Source organism: Lygodium microphyllum, chromosome 15 (genome assembly GCF_053477565.2).
Source record: "Lygodium microphyllum isolate KBCC chromosome 15, Lygodium_microphyllum_v1.1.10, whole genome shotgun sequence".
Lineage (NCBI taxonomy): Eukaryota > Viridiplantae > Streptophyta > Polypodiopsida > Schizaeales > Lygodiaceae > Lygodium > Lygodium microphyllum.
In genome coordinates, this window is record NC_141149.1 from 52569784 (window position 1) to 52594650 (window position 24867).

Genomic DNA, 24867 nt, shown 5'->3' on the forward strand with positions numbered 1-24867 from the left:
GAAGCACAAAGCGGTTAGAAAGAAAAGCATGAAAGAGATGTTTTGCACTTGCACGCTGCTGGTTTTTAAAATGTTTGAGCACTAGGCATCCACCTCTTTGCATGATCATTTTTGAGGAAATTAAAAGTATCAGAGTTAGCTCCTGGATATGCATAGCAATTGTTTTCAGTAGGCCCTTGACCCACCGTTGAGAGCGTGAGGTTCCTATGCTGTAGGCTAGTCGAGAGTTAAAGGGGAAATTAAGTAAGGACAATGGTACATTCCTGGATACGTTTATTTGGTACCTTGAGTGACGTTTGTGCGAAATGTCTAAATGTTGAGCGGCGCATCGAGGGGCCAATCCCCAAGGTGTAGGAGAGTCGCAGAGGGTTGACGGCATTCAGCCGTAGGAGGAACCCCATGTGTATGTGATTCGAGCCTTTTGGCTATGTGAAAGGGACTCCCTCTGAGGAGCAATATTGGGTTAGGATCAGTTGGACTACAACGTATTACAAACGCAATGTTTAGGAAGGCAGAGATTTTGATAGACGCTCCTGGCCGCGAGGCCGAGGGGGTTGTCTTGCGCATAGTGACGAGGTCCGGCTAGTGCATGAGCCAGTGCCGGCCCGTTTTTAGGTCCATCAGTGGTGCGTCTGCCGGGAGCTGCTTAAAAGTGGCGGTTCTCGAATCCTGGTTGTTTAAGGACCAACTAGCAGTTTATGCCAGAGGATACTGGGCTTGATCCGTTATTTAGTGATAAGCATCGTCTAGCAGAAATCCAGAAGCAAGAAAGAGACGAAAGAGCTAGGCGACGTGCTGAAATTTTTAGGAGATATTCCCCTAAGCGTAGCGGTGCTGAACCCTTACGAGGGAGTGGATCTAGTGGTCTTAGGACCACAAGCAGTAAGTTAGGAGAAGGTGGAAGCTCTAGTGCTCCCCTTCCTGCCATAAGCCAATCCACGTCAATTGCGGGAGGTGTAACCCCACCGTTCCCTATTCCTAGTGCAAATCCAATCCCCGTCATGGCGCAGCCTATTGCAATTCCAGCAGGAACGACGGATTTGCCGGCTCTAGGTTACCCGCTACCCATTTTTAATGGGCTAGTTGAGGAAGATGCGGAACTCCACATTAGGGAGTTTCAAAAGTTGATGTTTAACTGTCGCATTCAAGAAGAAGGACATTTAATGATGTTCTTCAACATGACTCTCAAAGGAAGAGCCGCTATATGGTATCATGGTTTAGAAGCCGGAACCATATTGAACATTGATGCATTTTATGGAGCTTTTCGAAGGGAGTTTGCCCCTGAAAGGGGTGGGCAATATTGGTTGCGTGTACTCAACGTGACCCGCCAAGATCCACACGAGGATATTCGTGCTTATGCGAAGAAGATAAAAGAGGTCTTCCGTAAGTTGGACACCTCTATCCCTATCCCCGCAGCTGCCCAATTGCAATATTTCCTACATGGTTTGGACTTTAATATCCAATTGCAGTTGAGTAGTGTCCCCTTGGGGGATATAGATACTGCCATTACACGAGCACAAGAGGTGGAATCCCGACTACAAGCAGCCTATGCTTCTAGAGGCAATTCGAACATGGGTTTAGTATTGGGAAACAATATGGCAATAGCCAATGGCAGTAGTGGCCAAGGGATAGCGATGGCTAACCCTAATGGGAGAGGGAACATGATACAGAATGTCCCTTTATTACCAGCTCCCCCTAGCATGTCGATGCCTACGGGCAGTCAAATGGCTCCAAGTAGTGGAGGCCAGGCGGTCAATTCTAACACCATGCCTGCAGCTCAACAGCATGTGCCTAATCGAATTGTTAGGCCGATTGAACGACATGGAAATGACCAAGGCTATGAGTCGAGTTCTTCCCATGTTCTTGGCGAGGTTAAGGACATGATGAAGCATTATACCGACATGATTACGGAGCAGTATCGACAAATAGCCGTTGATGTCAACTTCCTTAAAAAACAACAAAATTTGATAGGAAGTAGATACCCAGAAGAGGGTGCGCCGTCGAGGTTTAGTTGCAAATGGTGTGGCGGGCAGCACTATCCAAGAAATTGCCCAAATGTTAAGTGCGATATTTGTGGAAAATCCGGCCATCTAGCGGCTACTTGCTGGAGTAAGATCAGTTCTCTCCAGCGGGGTAGTCGGCAACCAGGGCCTGTTAATCATCGTGCCCAAGGAAATGACTCCCAGCCAGAAAATGGGCCTAAACAAATACTTCAACGACCAAAGACGACGGTGGAAGAACTACCAAGTGGTAGTGGGGTTAGTTTGATTGAGGCTGTACGCGTTAATGATGCTGAAACCTCTAATCTACGAGCTGTCCTTACAAGAGGTAAAAAGGGTAGAGAAGCCGACATGGATAAGCCTGTCGACGGAAACCCTAAACAAGGCGACAAAGGAACGCAAGTTTTGGATCCTGCCCTAGAAGGGGGACCTTTGAAGCCTGTAGAGAGTAAAGCCGATAAGGAAGCACCAAAGAAGAAGGTGAAAGTTAAGAAAGAGGCAATAAAGCCAGTTCAGCGACCTAAAGAGCGGATGATTTGGCGTGAAAAGCGAGCTCTATCGAACTATCATGAATTCGATTTGGCGGGCTCTCTTTGCGAAGTCAAGCCGGATGTGAACCTTTTGCAGCTTATTAAGCTTTCCCCAGGAGTACGTAAGGAATTTAGAAAGATCCTACGTACCGGGTATATCGTAGAACCTTTGGGTATTGCGCGAGTTGGTGATGACTGGTTCGAGCATGCTGAGAAGCATTGCCCAAGGGTTGCAGCCTATGTCGATGGGATATTAGTAGATTATGCCATTGTCGACACGGGATCATCTGTTAACATTATGAGTTCTGAACTGATGGAAAGGTTAGGTCTTGCGATTCAGAAAGATACTTCCACAATTCTCAGAATGGCAGATGATAGTTTGAGACAGCCGGAAGGCTGCATTACTAAGGTCCATGTCACTGTTGCAAATGTAGAATGCATGTTGGACTTTAGGGTGATTCGTTTTGCAGGGCGGCCAAGTTACCAAGTATTACTTGGACGACCTTGGATCTTGCAAGCGGATTGCCAAGTGGATATACCCGCCGGTCGATTGTTATTCGGCAGAGGTGCCCAGCGTGTGGTGGTTGATGCTTATCCTGAATCCCCGCAGAGTGAGAGGGCTCCTCTATCTTCTACAGAATTGGAGACATTAGAAGATTCATCTGTTAGTGAGGCATCATCGAGTGATGAGTCCAAAGAGGGATCCACCACGGAGGACATCTATCAGATCACTTTGAATGGGCCGATAGAGGCCCAAGATCGTATAAGAGATGCAGATGTTATCGAGCTAGACCTTGGTACGCTTGATGATTCGCGGCCAATCAAATTAGGCTCTATGCTCAGCTCAGCAGAAAGGGAGGACTATGTGGCCTTGATCCAGGAATTCCGTGATATCTTTGCCTGGAGTTATGATGAGTTGAGAGGCATCCCTCCCAGTCTTGCTGTTCATACAATTCCGTTGAAAGAGGGCAGTTGTCCTGTACGGCAGAAAGTAAGGCGTATGCCTTTCGAATTGAGGGACGGGCTGTTTGAAGAGTTACAGAAGCTTCGAAAAGCGGGTTTGATTTTTCCTGTGCAACACACGGAATGGTGTTCGCCAGTTGTGATTAGAAAGAAGAAGAATAATCAGATCCGTTTATGTGTAGACTTTAGGGAGCTGAATAAGCAGACAGTTAAGGACTACTACCCATTACCATTTATTGACCAGATTTTGGATCAATTAGCGGGTAGGGAGATATATTCGTTTATGGATTGCTTTGCAGGATACAACCAAATGGCAATTGCAGAAGAGGACAAGTTGAAAACAACTTTTATCACTGTATTTGGCACTTTTGCTTACCACGTGATGGCTTTTGGTTTATGCAATGCGCCTGGTTCGTGGCAACGAACAGCCGATAAGACATTCGGTGACATATCCCCTGAAGAGTTGAGGGTGTTTATTGATGACTTAGGGGCCGCCACCGTGAGAGAAAGGCAGTTGATCATTTTGAGAAAATGCTTTGAGCGCTGTAGACAATTTTGCATCGCCCTAAACCCACGGAAGTGTGCTTTTGGAGTACCTTATGGGCTATTGCTGGGCCATGTGGTCAGTTCGGTAGGAATTGCGACAGACCTCGAGAAGGTGAAAGTTATAGTTGCCATGGGTCCACCACGCACCCCGAAAGAGGTTCATAGCTTTCTGTCTTCGGTTGGTTACTACCGTAGATTCATTAACGCCTTAGCAGAAAGAACGTTGCCACTTACAAATTTATTGTCCTTTAGCTGTTCGTTTGTGTGGGGTGATCCTTGCAAGGTAGCATTCGAGGACGTGAAACAAGAGCTAGCAAGAGCGCCCGTTTTAAAAGCGCCTAAAAGAGGTGAGGTGTTTTATATATTCTCAGCAGCCACCATGTATAGTATCAGCTGCTGTTTAGCCCAAATTTGGGAAGAGAAGTGGTACCACCTGATTGCTTTTGCTAGTCGGAAGCTGGGGGTATCCGAAATCAATTACACCTACATGGAGAAGCTGTGTCTAGCGATGGTCTTTGGGACCAAGAAATTCAGGCATTACATTCTCTATGAGAAAGTCGTGCTTTATACGAAGGCGGAGGGACTTCGACTATTGATGAATAAGTTACAGCCGCCTGATCGTTTAGCGAAGTGGTTAATCACTTTGCAGGAATTTGATTATGAAATCAAGAGTAAGCCACCAAGGTTGCAAGGCATCGTGGAATGTCTAGTGGACTTTGGGGAGCCGAAAGAATTTGTGGCTGAAGGTAGTGACATGGAGATGATATTTAAAATAGATACGGCATCTATTCCCTCCTGGTATGCTGCAATAACGCATTATTTATCAACGGGAGAGGCGGGATCCGAGCTATCTAAGGCTGAGAAAAGGAAAATTAAGCAGCAAGCGTTAAAGTTTGCCTTGATCGCAGGTACATTATATCGGCAAGGGGTTGATGACATCTATCGCCGATGTGTGATGCCTGACGAGGTGCCATTCATTTTGGAAGAGTGCCATGATTCTGCTTGCGGTGGCCATTTTGCTGGACGGCTTACAGCACAAAAGGCTTTAAGAGCAGGTTATTGGTGGCCTGCCATCTTCCAGGATGCGTTTGCGTATGTTAAGCGATGCGATATTTGCCAACGACATGATAGTCGAGAGAATAGGAAACGACCACTCACCCCTATTATGGCGATACTTCCATTTGAGAAGTGGGGAATAGACTTTGTGGGTCCTATTACTCCGTCATCGACTACGCAAAAGAGGTACATCATTGTAGCAACTGACTACTTCACAAAGTGGTCAGAAGCACGTGCAACAAGGAAAGATGATGCTAAAGAAACTGCTAGTTTCCTTTTAGAGCAGATAATATGCCGGTTTGGTCCACCGAAAGAATTAGTGTCGGACCGCGGAACTCATTTCCTGAATAAGGTGATCAAAGGTTTGACAGAGTTGTGGAACATCAAGCATAACAAGACAACCCCATATAATCCGCAAGCCAATGGGCAAGTTGAGAGTACCAATAAGCAGCTTGTGGGCATCCTGTCCAAAATTGTTTCAGAAAAGAAACGGGATTGGGATAAAAAGTTATACGTGGCAGTGTGGGCCTATAATACGACTTTCAAACGAGCCACTGGCCATACCCCGTTCAAGTTAGTATATGGGGAGGAGTGTGTCTTGCCTTTAGAAATTGAGCTGCCGACTATTCGGTTTGCCATCAATCATTCTTTGAGCGATGAAGACGCTCTTTTTGAGCGCTTGACGACACTGGCACATTTAGATGAGCTTAAGTTGCAGAGCTTATTGCACCAAGAAGTGGCGAAGCGCCGAATGAAGAAGCTACACGACCTCAAAGCTAAGAAATACACCTTCAAGAAAGGACAGCTTGTTCTGTATTATGATGCACGACGTGAATTATTTCCAGGCAAGCTAGAGCCCAAATGGGATGGGCCCTATAGGATCGTTAGGATAGGAAAGAATAAATCTACAGTGTTGTTAGCTGACCTTGAGGGGATAGAATTTAAAAATAAGGTTAATCTTAATAAGATTAAACCTTATTATTTCTGATTGCACTAATGCTATGACTGCCTTGCAGGTCTAGGCACGATCGATCCAACATCTGCAAGGAAATCGTGATAGAGGTTGATGGGTCGTCTGATCCCTTATTTAGAACACCCATATTTGGAACAGAGATATCATCAGGGAAAGCTCATTTGGTGGAGCAAAGGATACAAGGTGATTGAGCAAGAAGGCGGGACATTTATTTGGGAAATCACGGTCTTCTGCCATCACTGCCTACAAATTTTGACGAGCATCCCTGTCGAATTCAATGATGATGGAGGGATGGAGCCTACAGTCCACCCGTTGAATATGCTGAATTTCGATTACCATAATTACGAGTAGAGTTCAGGATGGCAGGATATGTAAACCCTTTATGGACGTACACCTTGTACTTTGATGGGGTGTCCAGGGGTGCATGCAAAAAAGGAAGTGTAGGAGTTGTCATCCGAGACCCCCGACAACGCATTGTCATGAAGTTAGCTGCTTATCTCGGGGCGAATTTTACCAATAATATGGCAGAATACAAAGCCCTGATTATGGGTTTGAATATTGCAAAGAAGGGTGGTATCCGCCAGTTGTTGGTGAAAGGGGACTCTCAATTGGTTTTAAATCAACTCAATGGGACGTACATGGTACGGAACCCCATCCTTTGTATGTACCATCATACTGCCATAGCCCTGCTAGACGAATTCGATAGAGTGTCTTTTCAGCTGATTCCACGGAATTGGAATCAGTTTGCCGATTCATTGGCTAATCTTGCGTATGAAGAGGACCTCTTCTTTAATTGTGGCCCTTGTCCCGATATATCTATTGATGGTGAGACAGGACCTGGTCGTTTGTGGGGTATGCTTTCTGAACATGCCCTCTTTGGCAGACGATGGTTGATTTGGGTGATGCAGAGGGTAAGCGAGACTCATCTACCTTTATTATCGGGGACCCATAGACTGATTCGACGACATGTGATGCGAACACCTCTTGCGATATACGCAGGAGGGATAGGTCATAATTTAATGCACCTAGTTTAGGGCTACGAGCCTCTGTTCCCCTGGGAATAGTATGCTTTGATGTCTATCATAACTGTTTCCAGGAGGATGTTATGCATAGTATTGTTTTATTTCATTAGGCCAAGAGGGCCGATTTAGTTTTGTAGCAAAGTCATGTCTGATTTCATTAGGCCAAGAGGGCCATTTCCCTGTCTAGTGCGGGTGCGTTTAATTGGGTTTTTGTTTAGTGTTGTGCTGGACAGGTTTCGCGGGTTGTGGAATTTTGTGGAGCCTGGAGGAGCCTTTGCTGCGATGGAAGCTTCTTGTGGCCACTCCAGGTGATATTTCTCCTTTACGAGTACCTTTCTTTCCTGTTATATGTGTATTTGTACTTGTTGAGGGGATACTTTTTGTTGGGGACCGGCGACCAAGGCATGAAGTCCCAGGTTTAGGCTACGTATGTTTGAGGGAGGTCGGAGTAGTCATTGCCTCCTGTAAAGACATTGTTAGACATTGAAAGATCTGTTTTAGAAGGAAGTCCTAGTGGCTCTGTTCTGCTAACCTGCTAGGCAGCCGTTCTAGGAGTTCTTGTTAGTAGTGAGGCAGTTAGAGAAGCCTGCTAGAAGATAATAATGATGATGCCAAGAAACCCTGAACATCCCAAACGATGAATATAAATACGAAGGTGTGTAAAAAGGGGTTCTAACCCCTATCAAAGAAGAGGAGAAAAGAAATGAAAATATATAAGCAGTTGATCATTGCCTTGCGAAGGCCCGGTAGGTTCCTGGGGACGAGTCAGACCCGGGGCCGATACCTTGTCTTCCTAGGGGTGGCTTCTTGCTGGAAAAAATAATATCAAAACCAGGAAGGTTGGAGCGAAAATAAAAGTGAGCGTTAGAAAAGGATTCAGTGTCGCCTTGCGAGGGCTTGGTAGGTTCTTGGGTGCCGAGACAGGTCCTGAGACTGATGCCCTGTTCTCCTTGGGTCACTACGCTCAGCTCCCTCCTTTTTACATGCCCAAGTATGTTCATCCAATCAAAATCCTAAAAGAAGACATGTACTGAAAGAAACTATCCTTTACTCAGGGTATAGGAGTCCTCGCCTTGTAGGAGCTCCTAGTTGCGTTGTCTTTAGTTGGTCAGTAGTTCAGACTACCACTTAGGGCAACTTCTTTGATAGGTTTTTTAGTTTGGCTGTGTTGGAGCAGCTGGTTAGTGACTCACTTCGGATCTTCTATTAGATGATGCTAGGCCTATTCCTTGTGGATGTCATGCCTTGGTTCTGTCCAGGGGTAGGGGGAGCATTGTGCTGAGTTTTATGATGATAATTGTTTTGTATCAGTTTGATGCTTCTTTGGTTGTTTATGTGCAGATATGTTCGTGGATTCGACGGGCTGAGTCGCCCTATCCCGTGGTCGCCAATGAGAGCGGAATTTAGGAGACGGGAAGTGCTTAAAAATAGCTAAAAATTATGAAGATCAAGGGAAAAATATTCACCGTCAAAGGCGGCGGCTCGATCTAGGACGATTTTAAGCGCCAAAGTGCTTTAAAGGCGCCCGAGCGACACTTGTTGATTTTTCATAATTTTTCAGACAGTCGTGCGGGTTGACACAAGCTGTTGGCCAATGCGGGATGCTAAGTCGGACGCCCAGGATTTTTCAGAGCTCAATTCGGAGTCCGGACAGGAAAATGGCCAAGGAAACGGTCAAGATATGAAAAGGTGGACACTTGGGAGGCCAAATTTGAGCATGCCTTTTGAGTTTGGACCCCCCCCAAAAAATTTATGCACCTTATGAAGCAAAAAACGTGGAGAGAGAATGAAGAGGCATGAAAAAACGTGGAAGAAGATGGCGCCCGAAAAATGCGCCATGAATGGATGAGAGGCATCATGGCTGCTGCAAACAACCCCCCCAATGGATTATGGGGCTTCATTCCCCTCTGTCTGTGGACTCTATCGCCGCCCTTCGCCCGTGGAATGATGGCCTGGTTTGAAATTTCTGATTCTAGTCTTTCTCTCTCCTCCCTCTCTCTCTTCTAAGAGGCAGTTCATGTGTGGGAAGGAGCAATGAAGAAAGAATGATGGAGACTTGTCCGGCATGGACCGGATTGCTACACGGGCTGAGAATGGTGATTTGGGATGTTGCTGGACATGAAGTGTTGCTGTTTTCCAAATCTACAGCCATGGACACAAAACCCGAAACACGCGTTTAAGCGGTAAACCAAAAAATTACAAAGAAAATTTAGTGTTTTATGCTTTTGATTGATGGAATGCCGTTCATATGGACTAAGATTTGATTATGTTGCTGATTCTTCTGAGTTCTTACTGTTTATAACTAGAAATTATGAAAAACATGCATTTCATGGCTCGAAATAATGTCAAGAAACCCGAAAACCATGAAAAATGGGGAAAAAACAAGGGTTTTGGGCGTATAAATGGGGAAAACCGTCGATACACATCAACTAATCTTTCAATTTTGTTGCAAATGAACTAAGGGCCACAGCCCACAAACTGGTTTTCATTTTCAGCAATTTAAAAAATACAAGAAAATGAAGAAAATGGGGAAAAATGATAAAAACACCATGAAAAAAGGGGGGGAAAAATACATTTGGGGCTACGAAAAATATAGAAAAATAGGATTTATGTTTGTTGATGTATAGCAAGGCTGGGGCATGAAGTTGTGCTTCAGTTCAGCCTTGTTTATTTGTTTTAGTGCGTGTTTCCTTCCTTTCTCCACATAAAATGACAAGGAAACCCTAAAAGAAATGAATGCAATGATGCCCTATCAACGGGGAAGGGTAGAGTTGTGGAAAAATGGTTAAATGCCGTTGAGCATGAGGAATAATTTGCTGATTTTATATGCATTGCAACTAGGACGGAATAATAATGATAAAAATTAAAACCTAGTAGCACGAAGATCACTTCGGTGCTAGGTGTTGCAGCGAAGCACAAAGCGGTTAGAAAGAAAAGCATGAAAGAGATGTTTTGCACTTGCACGCTGCTGGTTTTTAAAATGTTTGAGCACTAGGCATCCACCTCTTTGCATGATCATTTTTGAGGAAATTAAAAGTATCAGAGTTAGCTCCTGGATATGCATAGCAATTGTTTTCAGTAGGCCCTTGACCCACCGTTGAGAGCGTGAGGTTCCTATGCTGTAGGCTAGTCGAGAGTTAAAGGGGAAATTAAGTAAGGACAATGGTACATTCCTGGATACGTTTATTTGGTACCTTGAGTGACGTTTGTGCGAAATGTCTAAATGTTGAGCGGCGCATCGAGGGGCCAATCCCCAAGGTGTAGGAGAGTCGCAGAGGGTTGACGGCATTCAGCCGTAGGAGGAACCCCATGTGTATGTGATTCGAGCCTTTTGGCTATGTGAAAGGGACTCCCTCTGAGGAGCAATATTGGGTTAGGATCAGTTGGACTACAACGTATTACAAACGCAATGTTTAGGAAGGCAGAGATTTTGATAGACGCTCCTGGCCGCGAGGCCGAGGGGGTTGTCTTGCGCATAGTGACGAGGTCCGGCTAGTGCATGAGCCAGTGCCGGCCCGTTTTTAGGTCCATCATAGACTTAAACCCAAATTCATGAACTTCAGTGTATAGATAGGACAAGCGCAAATTTAGATTAAAACCCAAATTCAGGAACTCCTCTATCGTGATGCATAGGAACTCCTCTATCTCAGATTAGATGACAAACAAGAGTGCAATAAAGAAGAACGACTTCACCATATACCATTTTCTCACATTTTCCCATGCAGAAGGTGATCATACACATTACATGAAACAATCACAAAAGAGAGAAGTTTACATTGATGAGCATAAGTGTTTTTATATGTCAATTTCTTCTTTTAGTCTACAAGCTGACAGTAACATATTTCTCTATGTATTTTTGTTCTTCTGAGTATTGCTTTGCTCTTTTTGTTGCTACATTTCAAAAACCAAGATTTAAAAATCATGGGCCTGGTTTGACAAGCAATCATTGGCATTGTAGTCTACAAGTTCCATAAATTGTTGTATAGCTCATACTTTATGTACCTTCCATGTAGAAGTAACTACCAGAGCAATGGAGGAGAGAGAGAGAGAGCATACCTATGATAGATGAGCGAGATCATAGTAGCACCTATGTTCGTAAACAAGCATGGCAACCCAAAAATGTTTATACAGCAACATAGTGGCAAAGATGACCAACGGCTCATGCAACGGGAAAGAGAGGGACCTGACCCCATGCCCTGTTGTGATTGGTGAGTGCAACAAAGGAGCCCACACCCCAACCTACGTAGAAAATCAAATGGGGGAGTTCCCCCGCCCTATGGAACACCGAAACAAGGAGGGGGGAGCATTCAATACCCCCCATCATTGTTGCTACCGGGTGCCCCTAGTGTGTATGAGGGAGGTGCCCTTTTTTGCCTTTCGCCCCTTTCTATTGGCCCCAACATGAAGACTTGGGCGGCCGTGTTCAAGTGTGTAACAGCCTTTAAAAACATGACACCTTGCATTTGAATCTCTCTCTCAAAGGCACCCTTGGACGGCCTTTGACAACTTTGTGCATCAAGGGAGGGGGAGAGACAGGGAGAGCTGTGGACAACAGTTTGCATCATATAAGCAAGTTGAGATGCAGCAATAGCTTCAGCCATGACCTATACTCACCAACCTCGCTCTCTCTGTGGCCTCAACGCTTGCAAATGCTTGAGCCATGACCTGCATGCCAACCTCTCTCTCTCTCTCTCTCTCTCTCTCTCTCTCTCTCTCTCTCTCTCTCTCTCTCTCTCTCCATGAGCAGTTCCACACTGCACTTGAAATGCATCTAGATTGTATCGAGTGTGTATACCATTTTGTACCTACTCACCTAGTTCACCATAACACCAGATAGTAGCTTTACTCGAACTTGGAAAACTTCCCAAACATTTCAGATGTAACCTTTTGGTCTCATAAGCCAACTTGGCATCTTGTAGACGTTAATATAACTTTCTCTCTCTCTCTCTCTCTCTCTCTCTCTCTCTCTCTCGATGGCTGTAAGTGCTTGAGCCAGGACCTACACTCGCTAACCAAATTTTAGGTGTGATGGAGCATCAAACTGGAGAGCAGAGAATATCGAGCTACCTATTTGATTTCTATATATATATATATATATATCTTTCTCTGTCTCTCTCTCTCTCTGTGCATCGTAGATGGCCTTTTCCAAGACATCTTCGATAGTCTCCTCACTTGGATTTTATTGCAGGGTTCCCTCTCCATGACAAAAGGCCTTTTCCAAGCCATCTCCGGTAGTCTCCTAATCAAATGATTGGATTGTTTAGTTTCATTCTGAACAGATCCACAAGATGCCATTGAGCAAGGGATATATAGTTCATCAGGAAAATCAAAACTAGGAGTGGGAGATAGATGGGAGTGCAATTCCAACCTGGTACTTGGATGAATGGCCGCTCATTAATGCAGTGATACAACCTATTCTTTTGCAGAGTACACCCTTCAATTGGAGAAATCGTACCCGATTGATCTCTGTTGAAGCATGCGTGATTAACTCAATAGAGGAGCATGCAGGACTCTCTCTCTCTCTCTCTCTCTTGTCGATCCAATGGTGCATGGGGAGTACTAATGCTCCTCTCTCTCTCTCCCTCTCTCTCTCTCATGAGTTGCCCATGCTGGAGTTGCTTAATCTATCTCTCTTTCGTTTTCTCTCGCCACTGATGCATTTTGAGCCGCAGAAAGCATTCGTGCAGCTCACACTCGAAGAGGCGATCCAATATGTGACGTCATGGTGCGAGGGTTTGCCATGGCACCTGCAATCCAAAGGGAAGAACAGGCCCTCCCAGGGGGCTCAACGCAGCGTTGGGCGAGAAAGCACTCACCGAGGCAACGCCAGACGGGGTGGTGCTCAAGTGTACAGTGGCTATGGTGCTGATGGTGTCGTAGGGGCCTCTATTCTGATTTCAGAGTTAAAAATGCTGCTTCTGAGATAACCCCATGGTATGTCTCTTGTGTTGCTTCGACTATTGCAAGCATGTATTATCTTCTTCTCTATTGTAGCTAGGCTGTTCTGGGACTTCTAGATTGCAGGATTTGCAGGCGGGTGGTGTTGTTATAATCACTGCAACAGATCTCTCTCTCTCTCTCTCATAATGTGTGTGTGAGAGAGATAGACAATACTACCTTAATTAATGTTAGTACTTATTCATATGAGAAATGTGGGACATCATCTTTGATGCACTAATGCTAAATGATACATAAGCACTAAGCACTAAGCAATAGAGCTCATGTGGCCCTTTAGTTTTGACATTCTTCTTCAATTAGTAAATCCAATTATGATGTTCAATATAATCAAAGGTGCATGGTGAATAATTTCCAAGCAAAAAAAATCCAATGATAACATGATTGAGACCAATTAAGATGTAGTGAAGCATGGCAAAAGGATTGAGACCAATGATAACATGCTTACTTTCCTTTGGTCAAAAAATGCGAAGCAAGTGAGGCATAGTCTCGTGAGCTTCACATTGATGCCGACCACGTGAACCTACCCCCAAACCTGCATGGCAATCATATACAAGCCTCGTTTGTGATTTTTTAAAAATTCATATATATATACACATATAATTTCTCAACACACCCACACACACACACACACACACTCTCTCTCTCTCTCTCTCTCTCTCTCTCTCTCTCTCTCTCAATAGTAGTGGCCCGTGTGGGCACATTGCTTTGAGAACCTCCTACATACTCATAAATATAGCATTGACGCGCTCTCGCGCTCTCTCACACATGATGTTCCTATTTGTGTTGCCCATAGGGACTCTACCCCGTTGTTTAGACTGGAGCATGCATCCTTGCATGGTGCGTTGATGTGCCTAAGTGGCATGAAGTCTGTGCCTAACCATGTGGCCTACCTAAGTATGTACCTTGGTCCATTGGCACTCACCATGGTGTTTGACGAATTGTGCCGCATCTCAGAAAAGCATGTGCCACCACAGTAGTTGAGAGTGTAGCACCTTGTGGGACGTCGTATCTCCACTGAAGTGCCCCCCTGCAATTTCGTCGTGTGCCTCAACTAGTACGTCGTCCATTTTGTACTCACACATGCATCTTCGCAACAATATGTCTTGCCCTAGCCGACAGAGTTGGCCTGCTATTAACTGATAAGGTTGGATTTTGAGAATAAGTCACCTCACTTATGCTTTTCTATAGGTCAGTCATGTAGTCCATGCTCAAGTACTTGGACTATGTCATCTGCCCAATATGGCGTCAAGTCAACTCTAAACATATCTCTTTTCCTCGATAGGGTGAATAGATGTGCGTCTAGCACTTCATCTCTGATGCCCTGTCTAGCGGCTTCTCCCATGGGTATGTGAGACACATGATTAGACATATAGTATTGTTTTTCCTTGCGTATGACGATGAAGAAGTCAAATTCAAGAAGCAAAAGTAGCCATCGAGCTATGTGTCCTTTGGAGCAAGATTTGTTCACTAAATACAACAAGGCATGATGGGGTTAGCGAAGAAAATAAAGGGCGTAGCCTGAAGATAATGCCGAAATTTCTTTACTGCAAACACCCTAGCTAACTAACCCCTCTCGTTTGGTTGTGGAGTAATTCATTTCTATATCCGTGATTTGTCTGCTAGCAAAGCTCATCGAATAGTCTAGATTATGATCACCAAGCTAGCACAACACAACAATACTGCGAATTTTAAAGCGTCAATATGAACATGAAAGGTTATGTTCCGGTCTGGGGCTCTTAAGATTGGTGCAGTGGTTAGAGCCTTCTTCAATTCCTCATATGCATGTTGGCATTTCTCAGTCCACTTGAATATATCCGTAGCCTATATAGGGATCTAGCAATCCATGCATAGTTTAGCACAAACCGTCAATAGTACCCTGTACAGCCTAGGAAGCACTAAACTCCCTTATAATCGATTGGGGATGGAAGATCGACAATAATCCTGACTTTTGAGAAGTCAGTGGCAATGTCATTCTTGGACACCATGTGCCCTAGGATGTATTCGTGCTTCACCCAGAACTAACACTTTAAGAGGTTCAATGATAGAAAATATAGTCTGCATCATTCAAAGACTACTCGAAGTTTGTATATGTGTTCCTTCCAATTGGAGTAAATACACAAGTTGTCAACAAAGACATCTAATTATTTCCTAAGCATGTCCTTGAATATTACACACATGAGCCTCTAGAAAGTAGCAGGTGTGTTAGTCAACCCAAAAGGAATAACTATGTATGCGAAGACATTCCGCTTAGTGGTGAAGGCGGTCTTGTGCCAAGTCGTCGAGGTGCACTTGCACTTGATTGTATCTTGAGAAGCCATCTAGAAAACTATAGGCCTCTTTTTCCACTACTCTCTCGAGCACGTGTTCAGTGTATGGCAATGGATAATTGTCCCTCATGGTAGCACCGTTTACCTTCTTGTAGTTGACGCACACTCTAATCTTTCCATTTTGCTTCAATACAATCACTGTAGGTGAGACCTAGTCCATGTGCTCAATCTCATAAATGAATCGTGCCCTTAGCAGCTTATCAATTTCTTCCTTGATATTATGAGCATGCTTGGGATTCATAGGGTATAGTCGTTGCTTAACCAGCGTTGTGTTGGGGGTCATGGGGATATTATGAGTCACGACACTTGGATCTACCCCTTTCAACTCACCAAAGGACCAAGCAAAGATTGTTGAGATATCGAGCTCCACTCGTGATATGCCAGGGTGACCGTTGTGTATTTATGTCACCGACTTGTCAGTTGCAGACGCGGTTGGTACACCGCCCATGAATAATAGCTACATGATAGCTATCCTTATCTACTCTAGTTTGTGGCTTGGTTAGTATGCCACCTTAGTTAGTTGAGTTTGGTTTAAGACCCATATATAGGGTTCTTCTATTTCTTTGTATGAGAGTTCTTTTTGGCTTACACAACTAAGAAGAGGAAAACTGTTTTCAGCCTCCACCCTTGTGTGTATTCCCCCATTGTGCAAGCAAGAAAGCTACAAGTGAGACTCCTTCCTTCTCTCCCACAATCTTGACATAGTATCAGAGCCTTGTTCGTGGTAAGGAGCTCAAGAAAGCAAGCCAAGCTCGCAGTGTTCTGGTAAGAGGAGCAGTGTTGCTTTCATTTTCTGTTTTGGGAGCAGATCTCTGCAGGTAGCACAGCCGGAAAGTGCAGGAGTGCATTGTCTCAGGTTGAGACGCCCTTCGCGGTGAAGCAAGAGGGCAGTATATGCTGCGGGCGAGGGCTTTAGCCCTCGGCAACCTTGTTTTTTTTATTTGAGGCCATTTCGGGGCCTGTTTTGGAGGCGGAAGTTTTTTGCACGCACTCAGGAAAAGGCTCAGTTTTATGCTGTGCAGCCACTGTTCTACAGGTCGGTGAAAAGTTACTGTAGAAATTGCATCGTATGCTTGTGTGCAAAGACATTGGGAGTTTCAGAATCATCCTTGGTTCCTGTTTATGCAAAATCGTCACTAGGAAGTGACTGTGTGGTCAAATACCACTTTCGCCAGTTTTGCAGATTTGCCCTTGTGAGGGTGAAGCTGTGTTTTTTGCAGTGACAGAATTTTTTGCAGTATTCTGTAATGGCATCTGATTCTCTTTCACAGATTGTCACTGAAAAGCTTGACAAGAACAACTTTCAAGCATGGAAGTTTAGAATGACGAATTTCCTTATGGGAAAAGGATATTGGGAATTTGTTGCAGGAAATGAAGAAGAACCAGTTCTTCCTGATGTTCCCAATCAACAGCAAATGCAGGCATTTAAAGCATGGCATGAGAAAGCCAGGAAAGTTATGTATTGGCTGTCTATCAGCATTTCAGACTCTATGATTGTGCATATTCAGGATGCAAGTACACCAAAGGAGGCATGGGATACTTTGTCAAAAATGTATAGCACAAATACGCAAGCCAGGAAGATGCAGCTCAAGCAAGAGTTGCACAATGTGCAAAGAGAAAATATGAGCATCAACGACTATCACATGAAGGTGAAGAAGATTGCAGATGCACTTGCTTCCATTGGGTCACCAGTGGAAGATGATGATTTAGTTTCTGTGACCTTGAATGGTCTAGGAAAGGATTATGCACAGTTTCGGACATCCATTTCAGTTCGTGAAAGATTTCCTGATTTTGAGGAGCTGATTGCTCTTCTAATTTCTGAGGAGCAGAGAAATGGTGGTGCATCTTCTTCAGGAGGAACTTCAAAAGAAGCTGTCTTCTACTCAAATGCTGGAAGAGGTAGAGGCAGAGGTAGAGGAGGGCGATTTGGAGGCCGTGGTAGAAATCAGAATATGCAGCAAACTCAAGAAAACCAGTCCTATGGAGGAGGACGTGGTAACTCTAGAGGCAGGGGGAGCCAAAGAGGTCATGGTGGATGGCAAAGAGGCCAAAATGCAAACAGGAATGTTGAATGCTACTACTGTGGTAAAATGGGTCATATGGCTAAAGACTGCTATAAAAAGCAGAATGACATCATGAATGGAAAACTGCAACAAGGGAATTATGCATCTTCTAGTAGACAGGGTGATGACAGAAATGAGCACTTGTTTATGGTGCAGCACATGAACAATTCTGTGACAAGTGCAGAAGAAAGCAATGATGTATGGTATGTTGACTCAGGTGCATCAAACCACATGACAGGTCATGCAGAATGGATGGAGGATGCAAGAAAAATGGAAAAACCAGGATTTGTGGAGACTGGTGATGATACTGCACATCCTATTGTGCAGATTGGAAAAATTCCCTTGTCTATGCAGGATGGGAAAAAGAAATACATGTCCGATGTATTTCATGTCCCGAATATCACCAAGAATCTGGTTTCTGTTGGTCAAATGGTTGAGCAGGGCTTGCAGGTCAAATTTAATCCTCATGGATGCTTTGTTGAGGATATGAAAAATAAAGGTCGCTTGATAGCAAAAGGAAAGAAGAAGGGCAAAATGTTTACATTGGATGCAGACATGTCTAAATTGAGTGCAGCAATGTTTGCACATGGGACCGGTGTAGTTGCAGATATTGATATCTAGCATAAACGCATTGGTCATGTTAATGTACAGCGACTAAAATCAATGCAGGCCCAAAATATTGTTGCAGGTTTGCCAAAATTCAAGGTTGCAGAAATGCATAAGGTATGTGAAGCCTGTCAGTTTGGAAAACAGGCAAGGAAACCATTTCCTAGACATGTTCAAGAGAGTAAGAAGCCATTGGAATTAATCCACTCTGATGTGTGGACAACTAAAGCTGCATCTCTTGGAGGCTGTCATTATTTTGTCAGTTTTATTGATGACTATAGAAGAAAAGTTTGGGTGTATTTTATGAAAAAGAAAAGTGAAGTTTTTGGGCATTTCAAAACTCTTAAAGCGATGGTTGAAAAAGAAACAGGCCTGCAAATAAAATGCCTAAGGTCAAATGGAGGGGGAGAGTACCTCTCAAATGAGTTTGCAAGGTTCCTGCAAGAGCATGGCATAAAGCAGCAATATTCATGCAGTCATACCCCACAACAAAATGGAATTGCAGAAAGGAAAAACAGGCATATTGGAGAGATATCTCGTGCCATGCTCAATGAAAAAGACTTGCCAGATTTTTATTGGGCTGAAGCAGTTGCTACAGCAGTCTACATAATGAACAGGACTCCCACTGTAGCAATACATGGAATGACTCCAGAGGAGAGGTATACTGGTAGGAAACCAGATATTTCTCATTTAAAAATTTTTGGTTGCATTGCCTATGTACATGTGCCAGATGAGTTGAGATCCAAGTTGGATCCAAAAGCTGAGAAGTGCATCTTTATTGGTTACTCTCTGCAGCAAAAAGGGTATAGATGCTATAACCCTTCTACTCGTAAGTTTATAGTGAGCAGAGATGTTGTTTTTGATGAGATGAGTAGCTGGTATAAACCAGTAAATGTGATTGATGATGTAGATGCACAAAATGGTAATGCTGCACAGAATTCACAGCAGCAGTCACAAAATATTAGTGGACCTGGAGCGTCCTCTAGCAGTGGTTCACATTCTTCGCCATGGACAGGCAGATTGAGATCAGGAGAATCTTCTCAAAGCAATGCAGATAGTGGTATGCAGGTATCACGAAAAGGAAAAGAGAAGGTTGATCAGCCCATGTTTGATGTGAATGCAGGTCACTCTTATGTGGATGGTGAATCCAGTGGCTCAGAACAGAGCATTGATGATGAATTGGGTATTCCTTCTATTGTTACACCTGGAGTAAGGAAGACCAGGGATGTTTCGAGAGCACATGGGAGTGAACCTACTTTGCGCAGGTCTACGAGAGCTAGGTATCCTGTGGATAGGCTGAAATATGATGGATTTACAGCCATTCACTATGCATATATGGTTAAAGTGATACAGGAACCAAAACCCACTTCTTTTGAGGAAGCCATGGGAAAAGAAAAATGGGAGAAAGCCATGGATGAAGAAATGGATGCCTTGGAAGCAAATGCTACATGGGAATTGGTACCTTTGCCTAAAGGTAAAAATGCAATTGGCTGTAAGTGGGTTTATAAGGTGAAGCACAATGCAGATGGTTCTGTGAACAGATACAAGGCAAGATTAGTAGTCAAGGGGTATGCACAAACATATGGCATTGACTATGAAGAAACATTCAGTCCGGTTGCAAGGATGGCAACCGTAAGAGCAGTCATTGCTATGGCTGCATCAAAGGGATGGTCTTTACATCAGATGGATGTAAAGAATGCCTTCTTGCATGGTGATTTGCAAGAAGAGGTCTATATGGAGCAACCACCAGGTTATGTGCATGTTGTTCATCCTGAGTTTGTTTGCAGGTTGAAGAAAGCCTTGTATGGCTTGAAGCAAGCACCTAGAGCATGGTCTGACAAGATAGGACAGTATCTTATCACTATTGGCTTTCAGATTTTCAAGGCAGATTTCTCACTTTATGTGAGAAAAACAGAGAAATGTATTATGCTACTTGTCATTTATGTTGATGATTTGATTATGACAGGTGACAGTGATGAAGATATCCTTCATGTGAAAATGCTATTGAAGCAGAAGTTTGAGATGAAGGATTTGGGAGAGCTGCGTTATTTCTTGGGCATTGAGGTGATTAGATCACCAAGTGGGATACAGCTCTTGTAGAGGCAGTATGGATTGGACATACTGTCCAAATATGGGATGACAGGCTGTAAGCCTATTTCAGTTCCTTTGGAGCAGAATGTGAAGCTGAGCACAGATGCAGGTGAGCTTCTAGAAGACCCTACTATGTACAGACGCATAGTAGGAAGCTTGATTTATATGACTATTACCAGGCCAGATTTGAGCTATGCTGTTGGATTGGTAAGTCAGTTTATGCAGGCTCCAAGGAAACCGCATTTGGATGCGGCTAGACGCATACTCAGGTATGTGAAGTCCACATTGCAGTATGGACTATTTTATGAGACTGGGGTTCAGATATAGTTGAATGGATGCACTGATGCTGATTGGGCTGGTAGTATTTCTGATAGACGATCTACCAGTTCTCTTTTGGGAGTGCTGCAGTCACTTGGAGCAGCAAGAAACAGCCTACAGTTGCCTTGTCGAGCACAGAGGCCAAGTACAGGGGTGCAGCAATGGCTGCATGTGAGGTAGCTTGGTTGCATAAGCTACTTTATGATATGCATCAGTCTACAGATGGGCCAGTTGTCATTTATTGTGACAACATGAGTAGTATACACTTGGCAAATAACCCAGTCTATCATGCTAGAACAAAGCACATTGAGGTGCATTATCACTATGTGCGAGAGAGGGTTTTACTAGGTCTTATTGATCTAGTTTATGTCAGCACAGAGGATCAGGTAGCTGACATATTCACGAAGGAATTGGGCGCAGAGAAGCTGCGCAAGTTCAGAGACCTGCTTGGTGTGCAGGAATTGGGATTGAGCTCGAGGGGGAGTGTTGAGATATTGAGCTCCACTCGTGATATGCCAGGGTGACCGTTGTGTATTTATGTCACCGACTTGTCAGTTGCAGACGCAGTTGGTACACCGCCCATGAATAATAGCTACATGATAGCTATCCTTATCTACTCTAGTTCGTGGCTTGGTTAGTATGCCACCTTAGTTAGTTGAGTTTGGTTTGAGACCCATATATAGGGTTCTTCTATTTCTTTGTATGAGAGTTCTTTTTGGCTTACACAACTAAGAAGAGGAAAACTGTTTTCAGCCTCCACCCTTGTGTGTATTCCCCCATTGTGCAAGCAAGAAAGCTACAAGTGAGACTCCTTCCTTCTCTCCCACAATCTTGACAAAGATGTCCATGTACTCTCGCAAGAGAGAAATGAGACTTGCTTCCTCTTCCTTGCCAGTCAAGTCATTGGTGATGATAAAGACAGGTTGGGGTGTCTCCCCTTTCTTGGCCAGATCAACCTCCTTTGGTCCTTCTATTGGTTCACACCTACTTGTCCTTCTCGTTTGGTTCCTTGCAAGATCACTACCCAGTCACCTTTCTTGAACTTAGTAAAACACTTTGGAAGGTCTTGTGGTTTCCTTTGCTCCTTAGTAGCCTGAGTAGCTCTACGTTGCTTGTGTTGCTCTTCCTTCAACCTTCGGTGCCTCAGGTGGACTAGCGGGTCCCCTTTGGTGTGTCTGGTCTTAGGTGGTTATGGCACCTTAGGTCACTATCTGAACTTACCTCTGACTCCAAATTAAATTCGAGTCAACTTGAATTTGCTCTATCACCCTTCCCTCAGTGTCATACTCCACTGTGTCCTGTCCTTCGCTTCCATCTCGCTGAAGGAACAACAATCCTCATATTCTTCACTAGAACCATCCTCCTCTGACTACTCGTCATCTCCTAAGTCTTGATAGGGCCTTTTCCTCTCTTCGATGGCTAAGGCCCAATTGTACATGAAGTTTAAGTCGTGCACTTTGGTACATCGCCACTTAGACTCATCCAAGAGATCTTGAAGAGGTTTAAGGTTATCGCCACCTAGATTTTCCACTAGCTTGCTTGTCAGATATTCTAGGATGTCCCAGGAGTTTTCACTTGTTACTTGGGACATGGAGTTCAACGGGGGGTTGGATTGTCCAGGCCATCATGCAGATTGACACTGAGGGTGTGCTTTTGGGCTTATAAGTTGTCCTAACAGCTTGCTCGTACTCCTCACTGTCTGAGAATGGAAGATCTATCAGGGCAAGCACATGCATCCAATCTTTCTCATCCTCGAGACAAGGGATATATTTAGTCAGTGGCCCGTAAGATTTTCTAATTTGCACATCACCCTTCAACATGGCAGAGATGGCATCCAACTCAACTGGTGTGGTTTTCCATATATCCATCTCTACTCTTACTACCTCTATTCAATTTCCTAAGAAGATCAAACCATTGCATGTGTCTTCTATGACCCGTTCATTGTGCATCCAAGGCCGGCCTAACAAGATGTCATAGTCCACTCCCTTCATGACTATAAATTCAACAGAGAATTGGATCACTACCATCTTCAATGGCCGATTCTTTAATACTCCAAATGGCCACACTTTCATTCCATTGGTTAGGGTGACATTGAACCTAGCATTCTCAATAGGCAGGTTACCCCAGTCTCCTAGAGTACTGCATGGCTCAGCACACTAACTCCTACTCCTATATCTATGATTCCCTTTCTTGTGGTATCTCCCAAAGCTAGGAGTGATAAGAATGCATGCCTTTCGATGTCTTTCCAAAAAGCATTGACATGCAATGACTTGGGCACCGAGTGCAGCGTCAGACTGGGTATTTGAGTTGCCGTGTCATGATCATGTAGATCAATTGCCCCTTGCTCTATTGGTCCTTCAACCTAGTACTTCAATTCTTGCCACAGCGTTCGATGTTGCCTAAGCAGATCTCCTAGGCTTAGAGTCACCGGGGTGGTCACTAGCATGGTGAGGAGGTCATTGGTTGCTTGTCTCCCTCCTAACTCTGTGTTTTTGGCCAATGGCTCTGACCGGTTTGCTAGCCCGTAGTGTGTAGGCTTTGTTTAAGCGGCACTGCTTGTGGTACAACTGCATTCCTCAACCTTAGTCGTAGAGGCGAGACTAATATGCTTATGCTTGAGAGGTCATCAATCTCCTCTTCCAATACGGGCTCAGCATCCTTCAAGTGCTCTTATGCTTCTTTTACCCACTCCTTGACCTTCTCGATGGCCTCGATTTGGCACTTCAAGTTGGGGTACTTCCAACCTTTGCACTCCCCTTTTCAGCCATCTTTGGAGTTGACATTTCTGCCTCTACGTCTGTCACCTTTTTTTTGGTAGGTAGCATCATGGCACTTTCGATTTTAAGCATGACCTTAGCATCAAATTTCTTTCTCCTTCACCTATGGCTTTTCTTTTTTATTAAGGATGCATTTAAGTTGTTGGGCCCTTGCAATGATATGCCAGCCTGCTTTGTTTGTGAGTGGGTCATGACATGCAACGGGATGGGTGTGCCCTCTCCATTAAATGTCTCAACTCCAAACATCCCTAATGGTACAAATGGTTCATTTGCAGCACTAGAGGGTGGTTTTCATCTAGGGCATTCAGAAAATAGATGAGTGATTCCACACTCTAGGCATCTAAGATCTGCCTTTTCCCGATTAGCCTAGTCCCATTTGGGGCAGCATGAGGAGATATGTCTTGGATGTCCGCAAGTCCAACACGAGATTGGTTCTTGGATCTACCCTCCGAAGCCTCTACCTCTACCTCTACCTGATGACATCACTAGTGCATGTCGGTAATCCATAAAGATTGCATTGCCCTCTTAGTCATACGATACATAGGGGTGCACATAAGGCTCTTTGTTGTTCACCTCCTCCACATAATGGACTAGAGCATCACTTAATGGATGGGTTACGTAGGATCCAAGTGTCTAGGTATGCCTATAGGATTTATCTCCATCCTAAGAATGGCTAGTTTGACATCATTAAGTGACGGGAGAGCCAATAGGCTCCCCTTCCACAAAAAAATTATGCCCTATTTGCTAGGTAAGGTTGTGAGTATGGTTGTGAGTATGGGAGTCTCCTTGGTAGTCTACAGTGCATGAATACATGATCAAACCTACTGCAATTGGTGCAAGTCACTTGGTTGGCAAGTGGTTTCTGCCACAACACACGCATTGGATGTGAGGGTATATTGGTCATCTCATCATTTCTTATAATTTAGCTAGCTCCCTCTTCATCTTCACTAGCTCCTGACTTGCATCCATGCCCTTCCCTTTATCCTAAGTACTCGGGCCTAACCTTTCACTTGACGTTGAAAATCTCTCAAAGTTTCTAGCATTTGTCTCCTCTTGGGTTGAGCTCTTGGAGCTTCTCTCTTTAAGCTGGTTGTCCACTCTAATTGCCTTGTCAAAGACCCCAGCTAGCACATCTCACTACAAGCTTGAATTGCCTACCAAGGCCTTATAGAGTTCCTCACTTCTTATCCCATTGATGAAGACTATTGAGACCACTCTTTTGGTGGGTCACTCACCATTTTGGGATCCTCTTGAAGAGACTCTGCACGTGGGTGACATAGTCTCTTATATCCTCCTTAGGTTCATCAGCTGCACCAGAAGGTTATTAGAGTACTCATGCTCAAAGAATCTCTTAATGAAGAGACACTTGAGGTTGTTGAAGTTAGTTCACTGAGCAGCATCTAGACTCATGTACTAGGTCCTACCCTTATCTATTAAGTATAGACTAAAAGCTTGCGAGCACAGGGTAAGGTCTCTGAGGCCGTTGGCCTCGAAAACTTGCTCAAACTACTCTGCGAAGCTATATGGGTCATCATTTGACTAATACTTGTCTAGTTTCTTAGCCATGATAGGGATTCTTGATTGGCTCTTAGAGCCCTGGTTAACTCCTAAACCTACAAGTAACGAGATTGCCATTG